This window comes from Dryobates pubescens, chromosome 26 (genome assembly GCF_014839835.1).
Source record: "Dryobates pubescens isolate bDryPub1 chromosome 26, bDryPub1.pri, whole genome shotgun sequence".
Lineage (NCBI taxonomy): Eukaryota > Metazoa > Chordata > Aves > Piciformes > Picidae > Dryobates > Dryobates pubescens.
Window position 1 is genome coordinate 9,034,044 of NC_071637.1, and position 12,580 is coordinate 9,046,623.

The window sequence follows — 12,580 nt, forward strand, 5'->3', positions numbered from 1 at the left end:
TGAAGCTGAAGTATTCAAAAAGCTTTCCCGTTTGTAAAACACAAGGAAAAACATATCAAAGGGTGCTGGTTAGCATGTTTGACTTCATGTTTCAACTTGTTCCATTTCTACTGTAGTTTTAAAAGGTATTTTTTACACAACAGGGTAACATGCTGCAGCAAAGCTTATGAGCATACATGGTGACTATCAGCCTGAAACTAATTTATCTGCAAACCAAAAATGAACATCATCTTTGAAAGATTCCTGAACACATATAAAGAATATCCATGCAAGACAAAAATTGAACACACTTAAGAGTTTAATGTATTTCCTTTCAGAGCCAGAGGTAAGCACTCTTCATTCGGAGGTGTAGTGATCATCCTGCAAAAAGGCCAGAGGCGTTTCTAGGGTATGAAGCCAGAGCCAAATGTCAGTGCCTGAAGTCCCATGTACTAAACTGCCAAGATCCATAGTCAACTATTTCCTTGCTGGCATCTACAAATACAGAAGCAGCTGGGTACGCTTTATTCCACCCCCACTTTGTGGCATTACAACACGTACACAGCAAGAGTAACAAGAATTGAGACACTGTAGAGAAAACAGATGAAAACCCACATAAATCTGTGCTCTGTCCCCTGTCCTCCACAGCATCTTGGGATAAGAGAAGAGTACAAGAGACATCCTTGTAACACAGATCACCACACATGGTTGAATTCACCTAACCTAGGATAATACAAACACTTGGTAAGAACCACGTGCTTCAAGATTTATTAGAATTTAAGGGACAGGCATAGATCAAGTCTAGGGAAGGCTCTAAGTTGGTCATTGATGTGTGAAAAATCCACCTCAATCAATCAATAATATTTTCTCTGGTAAGCTCTTTGAAAACCATTCTGGTTCAATCTCAGCTGTCAAAAAAACCCTAAATCTGCCCTCACAATTGTACATATAAATACAGAGTATAAAACTTAAACACGTGGATCAGAGAGGAGACTAACAGGAGCTTGGGTCCAAATTTTATTGGGAATAAATAGATTTGAAAAAGCCCTTTGGAGACTTCTTCCATGGATCTTCAAAGCACTTCACACATCTCCACCAGCCTGGGGTGGCTGCTGAATGCTTTCACTGTCTTTAATAGGAGGCTATGAACACTTTTGAAGAACTGGCCACAGCTCATCCTCTAGGCAGCATTGCAAAGCAGAGCAAGATATTCCTGTTCCAGCAATCTGAAATGCCCATTTGCAGTTCAGGTAACTATTGTTCTTGGATATACCATCACATAGAGGAGATCGTACCTAAGACTGACAAAAAACTGCAGGTAGTATTTCTGAAGGTGTAACTAGAGGGAGTTATGTTTAAACTTAGAATAGAAAACGATAATACTACTGGAGTCAGAAAGGTGAATAGAAAGTTCTGGTCTTACTTTTTCTTTCTTATTTTTCTAAGTGATTACACACTTCACTCTGATTAGATAGGTGGCTTTACAAGTAGGCATGATTTTATGCTTTCACTGTTTAGACAAGCAAACACATGCTAAAAACACAATCCCAAGTATCTACCCTAGGATTTTATCCATTATTAACAAAATCTTTCCTCCAAGTGAAGATGATATTATGGCTTGGATTTGAAGACCAAAAATGTTGGTTAATTACATTCTTGTTATTCAAAACCCTGTAGGCAGCAGCAAAACTGCCAAGAGTTGCCTTATATTGTACTTTTGCTTCCTTGGGAAAGGGGACAATCTGCAGTTTTGATGAGCACCAACTACTTGTGGCTGATGGTCTGTATATGAACACCACCAAAAAGTACAGTTCCAGGGGTGTCTTCTGTTGCCTTTGAATTTCAGAAGACAAAAGAACAGACATGACACCAGTATCAGTCAGAGATTAAGTAAAGGAACAGAACAAAACAGGAAATCCTTCCCTGAAATAGCTGAAAAGTAATAAAATTGCTACAGATTAACTTGAGGTTGAAAATAAAGAATGACTATTCCTCCTCACAAACCAAGTTACAAAATCTTGACCACTGACTCCTCTATCCACTTATAAATGGCAATATGCATCTCACACTGGAGTCTAGAACTCACATGTTCAGCGAGTGCTGCAGCTGCCCTGAGGTAAAGGGAGTAGCTCAGGAGGAACTAGTCTTCTTCAGCACACATTTCTTGGAATGATACTGCCAGAAGTGGCAAACTCTACTCAACTGTAGGATCCCATCTAGGGTACTTCATTCTTCAAACAGTCCAGAGTCTGAGCATTTAGCAAACATTAGTTTACAACCGAGTCCTACTTGCCTATATGGCCTGCAGTCAAATATTTCAGCAGGTTTGCAGTGATACCCATTAAATTTATAAACAACACAAAGCATATATACACACACAAAGATTGAACTGGACAGATGAGAACATCTTGTTTTCATCTCACTTGCCAGAGAGCCTAAGAACCACACCAAAAAGCTGCTGCATATAAATGGATTATTAAAAGAGAAAATTTTAATTAAGTGTCTGTAGTGAGGTTCAATTTATTTTTATTAAGTTACACAACTAAAGACTGCATATTACAGTCTCAAAGATTTCTTTGGGAAATGACCTATCAGTAGTAATTTTATTGCATTTCTACTTCCTGCATTTCAACATTTCCATGAATATGTAATAAAAACTGTAGACACACCTTTCAGAGAATAGCAAAGTCTAACTATTGAATTTCCCATTTTAAACACTACAGAGCACTGGGGGTAAAAGTTGCCTAGCCAGAATCAGGAAAAAACAACTGCACCTTGCTAATGCTGTGCTAGCAGATCCATTGTTCAACTGTAAAAAAGCAAGCTGGAACAATTACAGAAGTTAACCCAGTTTCTGCAACAGTTTCTTAAAAAACAGAAGTGAGAAAACTACAAGAGTTACAGCTAAACATATGATACTTAGTTGTCTGTACTGATGTATAATTACCTCCACAACCTTTTAGCAGATCCTTAAACTGAAGGCCAGTAGTAGCAACGCTATCACTGTTAATTGATGACCAGCTTCTTTCATTATCATATTAAGGTTCCACAGGGTTGCAAGTGCCACATAATCCAGTTCCACCAAAAAACACAAGAAACCCTCACTCAGAAATCCACCAGAACCAACTGCTGCATATTAATTACTTTTTTTTTCCCTTACTATTTGACTTGAGAAATTTTCACACAACTCTCAAATTCACTTAAACAAATCCCAACCAAACAACAAAAAACAAAGAAAACACACACACAAAACAACACACAACCAAACACACACACATTTAAAAAAACCCTTCACTTTTCCTCATCTTTCAAGGCATTTCGGGATATTAAGAGTCATTTTACATGAAACATTTTTTTTCCCTTGGTAAATTTATACCTCAGAACAAGCTGCAGCTCTTTGGCATTGCTAATGAGATAGATTCTATCTAATGGACATAAATAAAATGAACCATTTAACATCACTTTTTCCCTCATTGAGCCCACAAATAAAAACTACATTATGGATATTATCTGACTTGACTGAGAACTGTATTCAGGTCTAACACTGATCATAGGCAGATTAGATCAGGCATAAATAAATACAACTTTAAATTTTCAAAAAGCCTGAGCACCAAGGATGATTTTTAGCTTATTTAGAAAGTCTTCTTTTGTATATACATATATATCATTGCCTAAAGTTCAGCCATTTGCACCACACCTAGTACACACACGGGGATATTAAGCAGAAATACCATCCCCAAGTAGTTGCTAAGTACTCAAGTGCTAAACTTTGGAGATAGCACCTACAGTGCCCCAGGTTGTGCGTGCAGAGCTCACAGAACACATCAGTGACAATAGCCCCATTGTATGTGCGCTGGAGCTCTTTATGGGCTCTTATATTTAGTCAGAAAGTGAAGCAGTATTACTGTGAGGTTCTAATTTACCAATTGCTTCAAAACATTAGTCAGATTTCCATAGCATGAAATTTCAAGTTTGTCTCTACAAGCATTAGGGGTATTATGGGAACCATGTAACTTCCTTTCACCATTTAAGAAGAAACAGGTATATGTCACCTCACACAATAAGGTGTTTTCCTTTATTAGATGGGGGGGGGGGGGGAAATTCCTACCCCAAACTGAGGGAAGGACACTCCTTAAATCTAGAAAAGTCACACTCTTTGCTGCATAGACTGTGACTCGATTTCTGAAAGAGTACAAGTGTCTATCTGGCCGTGACTTCAGTTAAAACACTGCAACTGTAAGTCAGCACAGATAAACCATCATTTTGCAGAACAGCAGAAGAGTCAGCTTTTCTTCAGAACACTTCATGAAGCCAATAACTTATTCCTCATTACTGTGTGTTCTGTTGCTTTCTAGGAAGAGCTACTCCCCTCTATCTTTTAACAGTATATCATTTTAACATCACTTCCCTGCCTATTTCTTTGTTAATGGAGGAGCATGCCAGTACACCTGACATTGCTTCACATACACCTATGGGCTTTAATACCAAGCGTTCAAGTACAAAAAAAGTGTTTTAAAATAAAGTGTTAACTGCTCAGTCTGATAAAGAGCTAGCATGAGTACTCTTAAAGGAAATGGAGATTTAGGGGGAGGAAGGGGAGGAAGAAAGTTGTTTGTTTCAGTTGCAGGAAAGATCAAAATGAAGACGTTCAGGTTGAAGAGAGAACATAAAAGATGACCCCAAATTGGAATTTCCACTCCCTAAATCTGCAAACTTAAGCCCCCCCTTGTTAGTCTCCATCCTTCAGTTTTGAAGATTTCAAAGTTACCCTAAACTTAAAACTCTTAGAGCTCCAAGAGAAGCTACTCTGTTATCCTCAGTTACAGTCCCTTCTAATTACTCCACAGAGCTCTCCAGTGCAATGATGCTAGGACAATTCATAAAGACAGACACATATACACAAGAATGTAATAATATTATCCAGGCACTTCTCCATGAATACTTTAGAAATTGTGTTGAAAGCTCATTTGTAGTCAGACATACACACAAGTCACTTTCCTCCTGAAGCCTGGCAAATACCATTTTAATTGCCAGTGGAAAATAACTACTAGTTGATAATGAACAGTATTAGGAAAACTCCCTCCCCCCATTTCAGACATCTATACTAATAGAAACAAAGGATATCCTTTCTCTAAAAACCTTTTCCTGTGGAGTCCATTTTTCTTTAAGGCTATATGTCTAACAGTGTTTTGGCAGAGGATGGATGAGCTGAATGTGTCTCCTCAGTGAACTGAATGCCTCTTCTATCAAAAGATGTAATTATTCCTTTTAAAGCAGAGAACATATAAGCTTGCATCATTTTGCACATGTTTTTCCTCCACTGAGCAAGAGCAAATATAAAAGAGACTATTTCTTGGCATTACAGGAGGAAGTGCTACAAATAAGTATTGACTTTTAAAGTTCAGGAGGACTGCTCTAGCAGCCACTTTTTTTCCCCTCCCCCTTCCTTTTCTTTTCTCATTTTCCCCCTATCTGATTAGGAGAGAATTTTTCAGGAACCACAAAACCAAATGATACTCTAGTCTATATGAAGTAGCCAATACCTGTTGTAGGAAGGCTGAAAGACACAAGAGTAATCTTATTTAAAGTAAGTCTGGGACACATTTCACCACTGCTATAAGATGATGCAACTTCATTAAATCAAGAAGTTACACGCACTTAAACTGGCAATGACCCTTTACCTTACAAAACAGTTTATTGTTCACTCCACAGCAGGTAAAGACTCTCTTGGTGGAGTGAGTGATACATTTTTATCGTTGAGTCAGTCTCACCTTACATAGACTGCCTTATATGTTTAGTCTTGGTTCTCATTTGAAAGAAGGTATTTTCAGAACCCTTAAAAGTAAATTTTACTTTACTTCTTGGCAGAAGCATGTTAGGTCTCTCCAGCAGCCACAACTACAAAGAAGTGGTAAATTCAGAGTTTACCAAATTAGACTTAATTCCTCATTACTCAAGAGCCAGGAGTTCCTTCACAGCAATTACAAGTTGCATCCCTTTGGGCAGCATAGGTGAAATAACAGGAAAAGAGGTTCTTTTACTATGCCTGAATTTGACAGAAGTCATCACTTCCAAAGAGTTCACTTTGTTGAGGTCATTAATCTTCCCTAGTGCTCTCACCCGATTTCAACTTTGAATCTAATTCTCTTGCCCAACACAGCTCAAACCCCTGTACTGTTCAAGAGAAAGCAGCAACTTCTTATCCCTTCCCCTCTGCAGAGCACTTTAATGTGGTTGCTTTCATTCATATCTACAATTATATATTTACAAAAATCAATCCTGAAAGGCGGAAAAAGCTACACAGTCTAAGAGAAAGACATTTGCTTCTACTTAATATCCTCAGGTGCTAGTCCATGAGATGGTTTAAATTAGGAGTGCTAGCAATAGACACTTCAAATAGCTGCCTCCTTTCTTTCATGCAGGTGGGAGATCTTACAGAGACCCACACAGACTGATGGAGACTAAACCTTTTGAATTGCTTTAGCACTACACTATCTTACACTAGTGAGTGGAAGAAGATACATGTGCATGATAGGACAGGATACAAGACAGTGGGCTTCACAGTGCCAAACTGTCCTAGGAAGCAGTCAGCATCAACAAGAAATTTGACCTTTAACAGGCAGCTTTATATACAAATTTTGCAGATTTAGCAAAAGAATAAACAGAAATTGGGGCTCCTCTGTACAACCTTTTCAACCTTACAACATACTAAAAATTGTAGTCTTTGGAATACACCTAATTTATTTCTTTCTCTCTCTCTACCAAAAGGGAGGCTGACATAAGCCCAAGGATTTCACCTAAACAGCTCTCAACTATCACAATACAATTTAAGCAAAGCACAAGGGCCTTTATTTCTCTTATGTAGTTTATGTCAGAGGCAAAGCAAGTGTACCCATTGCGCATAAACAAACTCAGACTTTGATACTTTTAGTTACATAAAATCTTCAGCAGATAGAAAATCACTATCCAGTCAATTATTCACTTGGATGGGTTTCTGCTCAAATCCTTATTTCACACTGATCTACATAGATTTTCCTGCATATATTCTAACCACACTTCCTTTCTTTTAAAATTCTCAAGCCAGTCTGATAACCAATTCCACTTTCTGCAATGAACTCACTGTATTTTGAAACAACTATGCCACCTATATTTTTGATCTGCAGTTCGGTATTTTACTTTAAAACTGAAAGTCTGTTCTTATCAAACCACTTAACTTGCTGCCCCCCCTTGGAGGAAAGAGGGAAAAAAACAAACAAAACCAAGATGAAGAAGAATCAAAAGAGCTAGATTTATGATAAGCAATAAACGATGCTCTGGCCAAAGTCATGTGATTATAAAAGTAGAGATTTCAATACATTTTTTTCCCACTGACATACACCCATGTTTGCCATAAATGAGTTTTCATCTGCAATAAAATAAGATTTGGAAATGTCAAGGGGGAAAAAAAAAGGGGGAGTGGGGGGGGGGACAAGGGAAAGAAGTTGATTTCAAAAAGCAAAAAATTGAGAGTGGCTTTCTGCTTGGAGATGTACAAAAACTTGGGTAAGTTTATGCTGGAAAAGTGTCCTTGGGTTTTTAAATCCTAAAATACAACACATATTGAGAATCTTGCCTGGCTTGGTCATATCCTTTTCCTTACTTTTGTATTCAGTTGCAAATCTCTTGTGGTATGAGTCACATCTCTCTAAAAGCATGCATACAGTAGTCAGCAGAATCCCCTGATCGTATTAATGCACCAGAAAGAAAAACTTTTTTGTTACTAAAGTCACCTTAAAAAAAAAAGGGTCATGGGTCATCAAAAACGACCCAAAGTCCATTAAAAGTAAATAGTACTTCAAAATTAATGTAGTTATGAGATGTGGAAAGAGTATCTGATTGGAACGCTGATGTTCTAAATCAAGAGCCTCAAAAAATAAGAGGGCTGAGCTGGCAAATGGCAGCCCTGCTGTAACTGAAATGTACTGTCTTGCTATATTTAAAGACAATACCTCAACAGTTAAGTATTAGAACATTTTAAGTGAGATAAATAAGCAAAAGACACAGCAAATATCCTTGGTTATTTAATCATCCTGAAAGCAGTGTGGAAACGTGAGGGTGAGTTCAAAGGTCAAACTCTTCTTTCAGCTTCTTGCAAAGAAAAGAAAGCTTAGCCCATTTTACCTTAGGGAAGGGGGGAACTTCGTTCCATATGCCAGCAGTAGTTACAGCATTTCATAACACAGGAAAGAGGGAGTGTATTTACATATACAGTGTATGGAATCTTTTACTGGGACAATGAATTCCAAATCAAGATTCAGGTTAGAAAGACATGGGACAACAAAAAGTCCCAAAGAACAAAGGGAAGTTTAAATTTACTTAACATTTCCCCAGAGCTTCTTAATTACAAACTCTCAGATTTTAGTAACTAAAAGTTTCTTTTAATCACCGTTTTGAAAGTTTAACTGAAACCCACAGTTCCTTTTTAAAATTATTCTAAACTGATCAGTCATAACTTAGCACATTGTTCACAAGATATTAATCAACATGGTTCACAATGAAAATGTGGCAGTAAGGAGAAGATAGAATGTGAAGTTTAGAAACAAGGGCTCAAAAAGGGATTTTTGAGTGTGATCTAATGAAAGGGGGAAACAAAATTAAATAGTCTTTTGTCTGACAAAAGGTGCTAAAGTTTGTTATCTTCCTCTTTGTAGCCCCTACTCTAAATCTTGCTCTTCCCACCCTTACCAAAACAATGCAAAATCAAAGAAACATTATTCACTTAATGGGGAGGGGGGAAAAAAAATCCTCTAATCCCAAGCCTGGAAGCCATTCTCTAAAGACTACTTAATATGAAACTTTGTTTACAAGATACAAATATAGCCTCCTTACTACATTCAAAACCAAAAAACATCCACTTATTTAAAGAAAAGCTTTTTCTATTTTGATCAACGAGGACATAGGTATTCATTTTAAATTTAAATTTAGCCCCAATAGTGCCATGTGCATGTTTTAAATTCATATATGATATGCACTGTTTAAGAATGTTTAAACAAAGGAAGTAGCAAAAGCCTCAAAATACACAGCAAAACTTAATGGCTTCAATTTTAAAAAACATACTGATTACAGCATGGCAAAAATCATTCTCTTATGCTTACAGCCAGTCTTCAGAAAGAATAAGTGCAGTCAGTGTAGTAATTTGTCCCACTGGAAATTCTGTATAAAACATCTACCTAAAATAAACAAGGCTTCGCAGCAAGAATCGTCAGTTGCCATTAAGGACACACCTTAAAGTTCTTACCACACAGTAACTAAACAAGTACAAACTAGTGGTGACTGTTTGCTACTTTTGTCTTAAAAGTTAATGAGATCAATTCACTCCTCAGTATCAGATCATTTTCTTAAAAATGCAAGGGACAAACAACCCCCAAACAGAAATACCCAGGATTTGAGTGTCTGATGTTTTATCAGAATGCCTAAGGACCTTGTAAAGATGAAAATAAATATCAACGTTTAAACCTGACACCACATAATACTAAAAGGTAAAATGCTTAACTGCTCAGCACACTGGTGCTCTGGTACTGGAAGGCAGCTGTTGTTCCCCTGCCTTTTCTTTTGTTGTGCTTAATCTCATGTCAAGTCATTCAACCAACTCCAAAGCGATGAAGACATAATTGAACAACCTTAACTAAAAACTGATCTACTGTTCTTAAATAGCTGTATATACAGTTTAACGATTCAAAGAGGCTAACATATGAAAAAGAATTCATAGAATTTAAATCAGCAACTCTGGTGCATGCAGAAGAGTTGCTTGGCTGTAGGCCAAGCCAATCAATAATCACTGTAATAACCATGATTCTAAAGTTATTTGTTTTTCATCTTAACCACCCTAAGAACTTAAAAATATCAAACTTGAAAACTCACACAGATCTCAAGGAGCTTTGAAATTCAAAGTCCAAATATTTCGCACAGAAATACAATATTGTTCATTAAAAAAAACCAACCAAACCAAACAAACAAAAACCCAGAAAGATCAGTGATCACAAAGCCACATTCCTGCCACAGATCTTAAAATATTGACTCAGTTACAGAACTAGTAAAGGGGAAGGAAAAAAAAAAAAACACCACACCACCAAAAAAACCCTCCTCCACCCTTCCCCTCTTCCCTCCCCTTTGCCAAAGAATGCAGTTTATCCTACTTATTTGAAACTGTCCTTTTATATTATCCAAGGAAACGCTTAAACCTTAGTGTGGACATCACAAATTAAAGTATTACTTGTATTCCCAAACCTACAGTTAATAAGAGCTCCTAAGAGCAATAAAACATGGCGTTAAAGCATTTGCAAGCCATTGTCATAGCACTGTGCTCTGATACCTTTGCAGACACAAAACCAGCCCCCACCAACCAGCAAGCATGTAAGCACTGGTCAGCAAGTCAATGCCTGCTATTCAACTTGTAGTTAGGCGTTTTATTTCTGTGTCTTCCAGATCATATCACTCCTGCATTTCAAGGCCTAATAAAATGTGAAGAATGATATGTTCCCTTCTTTCTCCTTGCATCTTAAACTGCGTTATTTCCCACTCTTCTTTTTCACACAATCTGACAAAAACTTCCCTTTTCACATACTTCTATAAGGAAATATTTTATTGCATCTACTTCAGTTCCCATTTCTATTTTCGATTTTCAGTAGATCCTTCTGCTATTGCCTCCCCCTCAAACCCACTGGTAGAAACTGATGTAGTTTTAAAGCTCTCAAGGTCATTTCAGAAATGAAGAGGGGAAAAAAAGTTACTGCTTAAAAGAAAAAAAAAAAAACAAAACCACCACCTTTAAACACACAGACCCCCTAAACTAAACCCTTTTCAAATTCTAACGCCTTTCATCAGCAGATCAATAACCCAACATAAAGATTTTTGTTCACCACCACTTCAAAACTATTACACCTCAATTCAAATACTTACTGAAAGTCACATAAGCACATTTTATGGGATGTCTCATTAGAGTACATACAGACCTTACTTTGACTGCAGGTTTTTCTGTGTTGAAGACAAAACAAAACAACAAAAAAAACCCCACACCCAGAAACATGAAGTCCAATGGATATCACGGAACAGGAACGAAATGCAGTCTCTGGATATTCTAGAATTGATTGTCCTCTCTTGGCAACCTCTTTTGTTGCCTAAGAAGTCAGTTGAGGCTTATTTATTTATTTTTCTAAACTTCCTATTCCCTTAAAAAAAAAAAAAAAAAAGAAGAAACACGATGCCAAAGACATTACCAGGAAGGGCTTAGTCTTTAGAAGACAAAGGTAAACGAAGCAAAAACTGGCACAACGGATCAATAAACTTTTCATTAACAATTTCCCCCCCCACCCCCCCGCCCCAAGAGCCACTTACTACAAACCCTTCTTCCAGGAACATCTTTGACTCACAAAGAAATAGTCTCTTCCCGCTCCACCTCCCCACCCGGCGGCAGAGCACCCCCAAATCCCAGGCTCGACGCCCCAGTGTCTAAAAGCAAACACCCAGGTATACGATGGAAGTTTGAGGCACCTACTTGCGCGGGGGGGACTGGGGGAGGGGGGAGGGCGTGCAGAGAAAGGGGAGCCGATCCCGGGCAAGAGAAGGAAACAGAAGACATCGAGAAGTTTTCGGGTGGGAGGGAGAGAGGGAAGGGCTTCTCTCTCGCTCTCTCTCCGCACCCGCCTCTGCCGCCCGCTCCCCTGCCCGCCCGCGGGCGCTGCAGGCCGCCCGGCCCCGGGGAGGGGGCGGCGGGAGGGGCTCGTTACCTGCTGCTGCTCCGCCGCGGGAGGGGCTGAGGCTGACGCGGCCAGAGGTGGGCCGGCTGTTACACACCTGGCCCCCTCCCCGGCCTTTCCTCCCACCCGCGGACTCGAATCCCCACACACACACCTGCCCTTCTCCTCCTCCTCCTCCTCTCCTCCAGAGACGGTCAATGCGCCTCGCCAACCTCCCAGCCTCTGGGACACCTCGGGGATGGGCGGCTCTGCTCTGAGGGGGGTTGTGCCTCACAAGGTGGGGGTGTATCCCCCAGATTCCCTTAAAACATCCTAGAAGGCAGCTGCTCCCCCCCCCCACCTCCACGGTCACACAACCAGCCCCTCACGGCAGAGACCGCCCCAAGGGGCTGGGGGCTGCACCTCCCTCAGGTACCTCCCGTATCAAGCGGGGAGGAGGAGAAGGGGTGGGGGGCCGGCACCCCCTGAAAGTTGACCCCCAGCCCTCCCTCACCTGTGCCTGAGCCGCCTCCTCGGCCGGCATCCTGAGGCGGGGGCAGAGGGAGGAGGGGAGCGGGGGCGGCCGCCCGTAGTGCCGCCGGAGCCGGGACTCAGCGGCGCTGGCGCTCGCGTTCGGGGCACTGTTTGTAAACCGCTCGCGCGGCAGCTGTTGCTCGGGCAGCCCCCGCGCGCGGCCCCGCCCCGCGCCGCGCAGGCTCCGCCCCTGCCCGGCGCCAACCCCACCTCCCTGGGTAGGCTCCGGCCCGGCCTGGCCTGCACGTTAAATAACGTGGCCCGGGGCGAGGCTGGGGGATCTGGGGCTAATCGGTCGTGCTTTGGGGCCGTTGGGCCGGGGCCTGCCTGGTGTAAGGCGATTGTTCCCTTTG

At 40.4% G+C, this 12,580-nt stretch overlaps 1 protein-coding gene across 2 annotated transcripts in view; it reads right to left on the minus strand.

The window, feature by feature from the left end:
• ZNF217 (zinc finger protein 217) overlaps positions 1-12,325 on the minus strand; it is a 28,347-nt gene extending 16,022 nt beyond the window's left edge. The window contains exon 1 of one of the 2 annotated variants that reach the window (XM_054173466.1): positions 12,208-12,325. The gene's annotated coding sequence lies outside the window, so the exon portion shown is untranslated. Of the gene's footprint in view, positions 1-11,352; positions 11,450-12,207 lie in introns of those variants that run through there. The other variant, XM_054173467.1, reaches the window with a different exon arrangement.
• Positions 12,326-12,580: the final 255 nt, after the last annotated feature.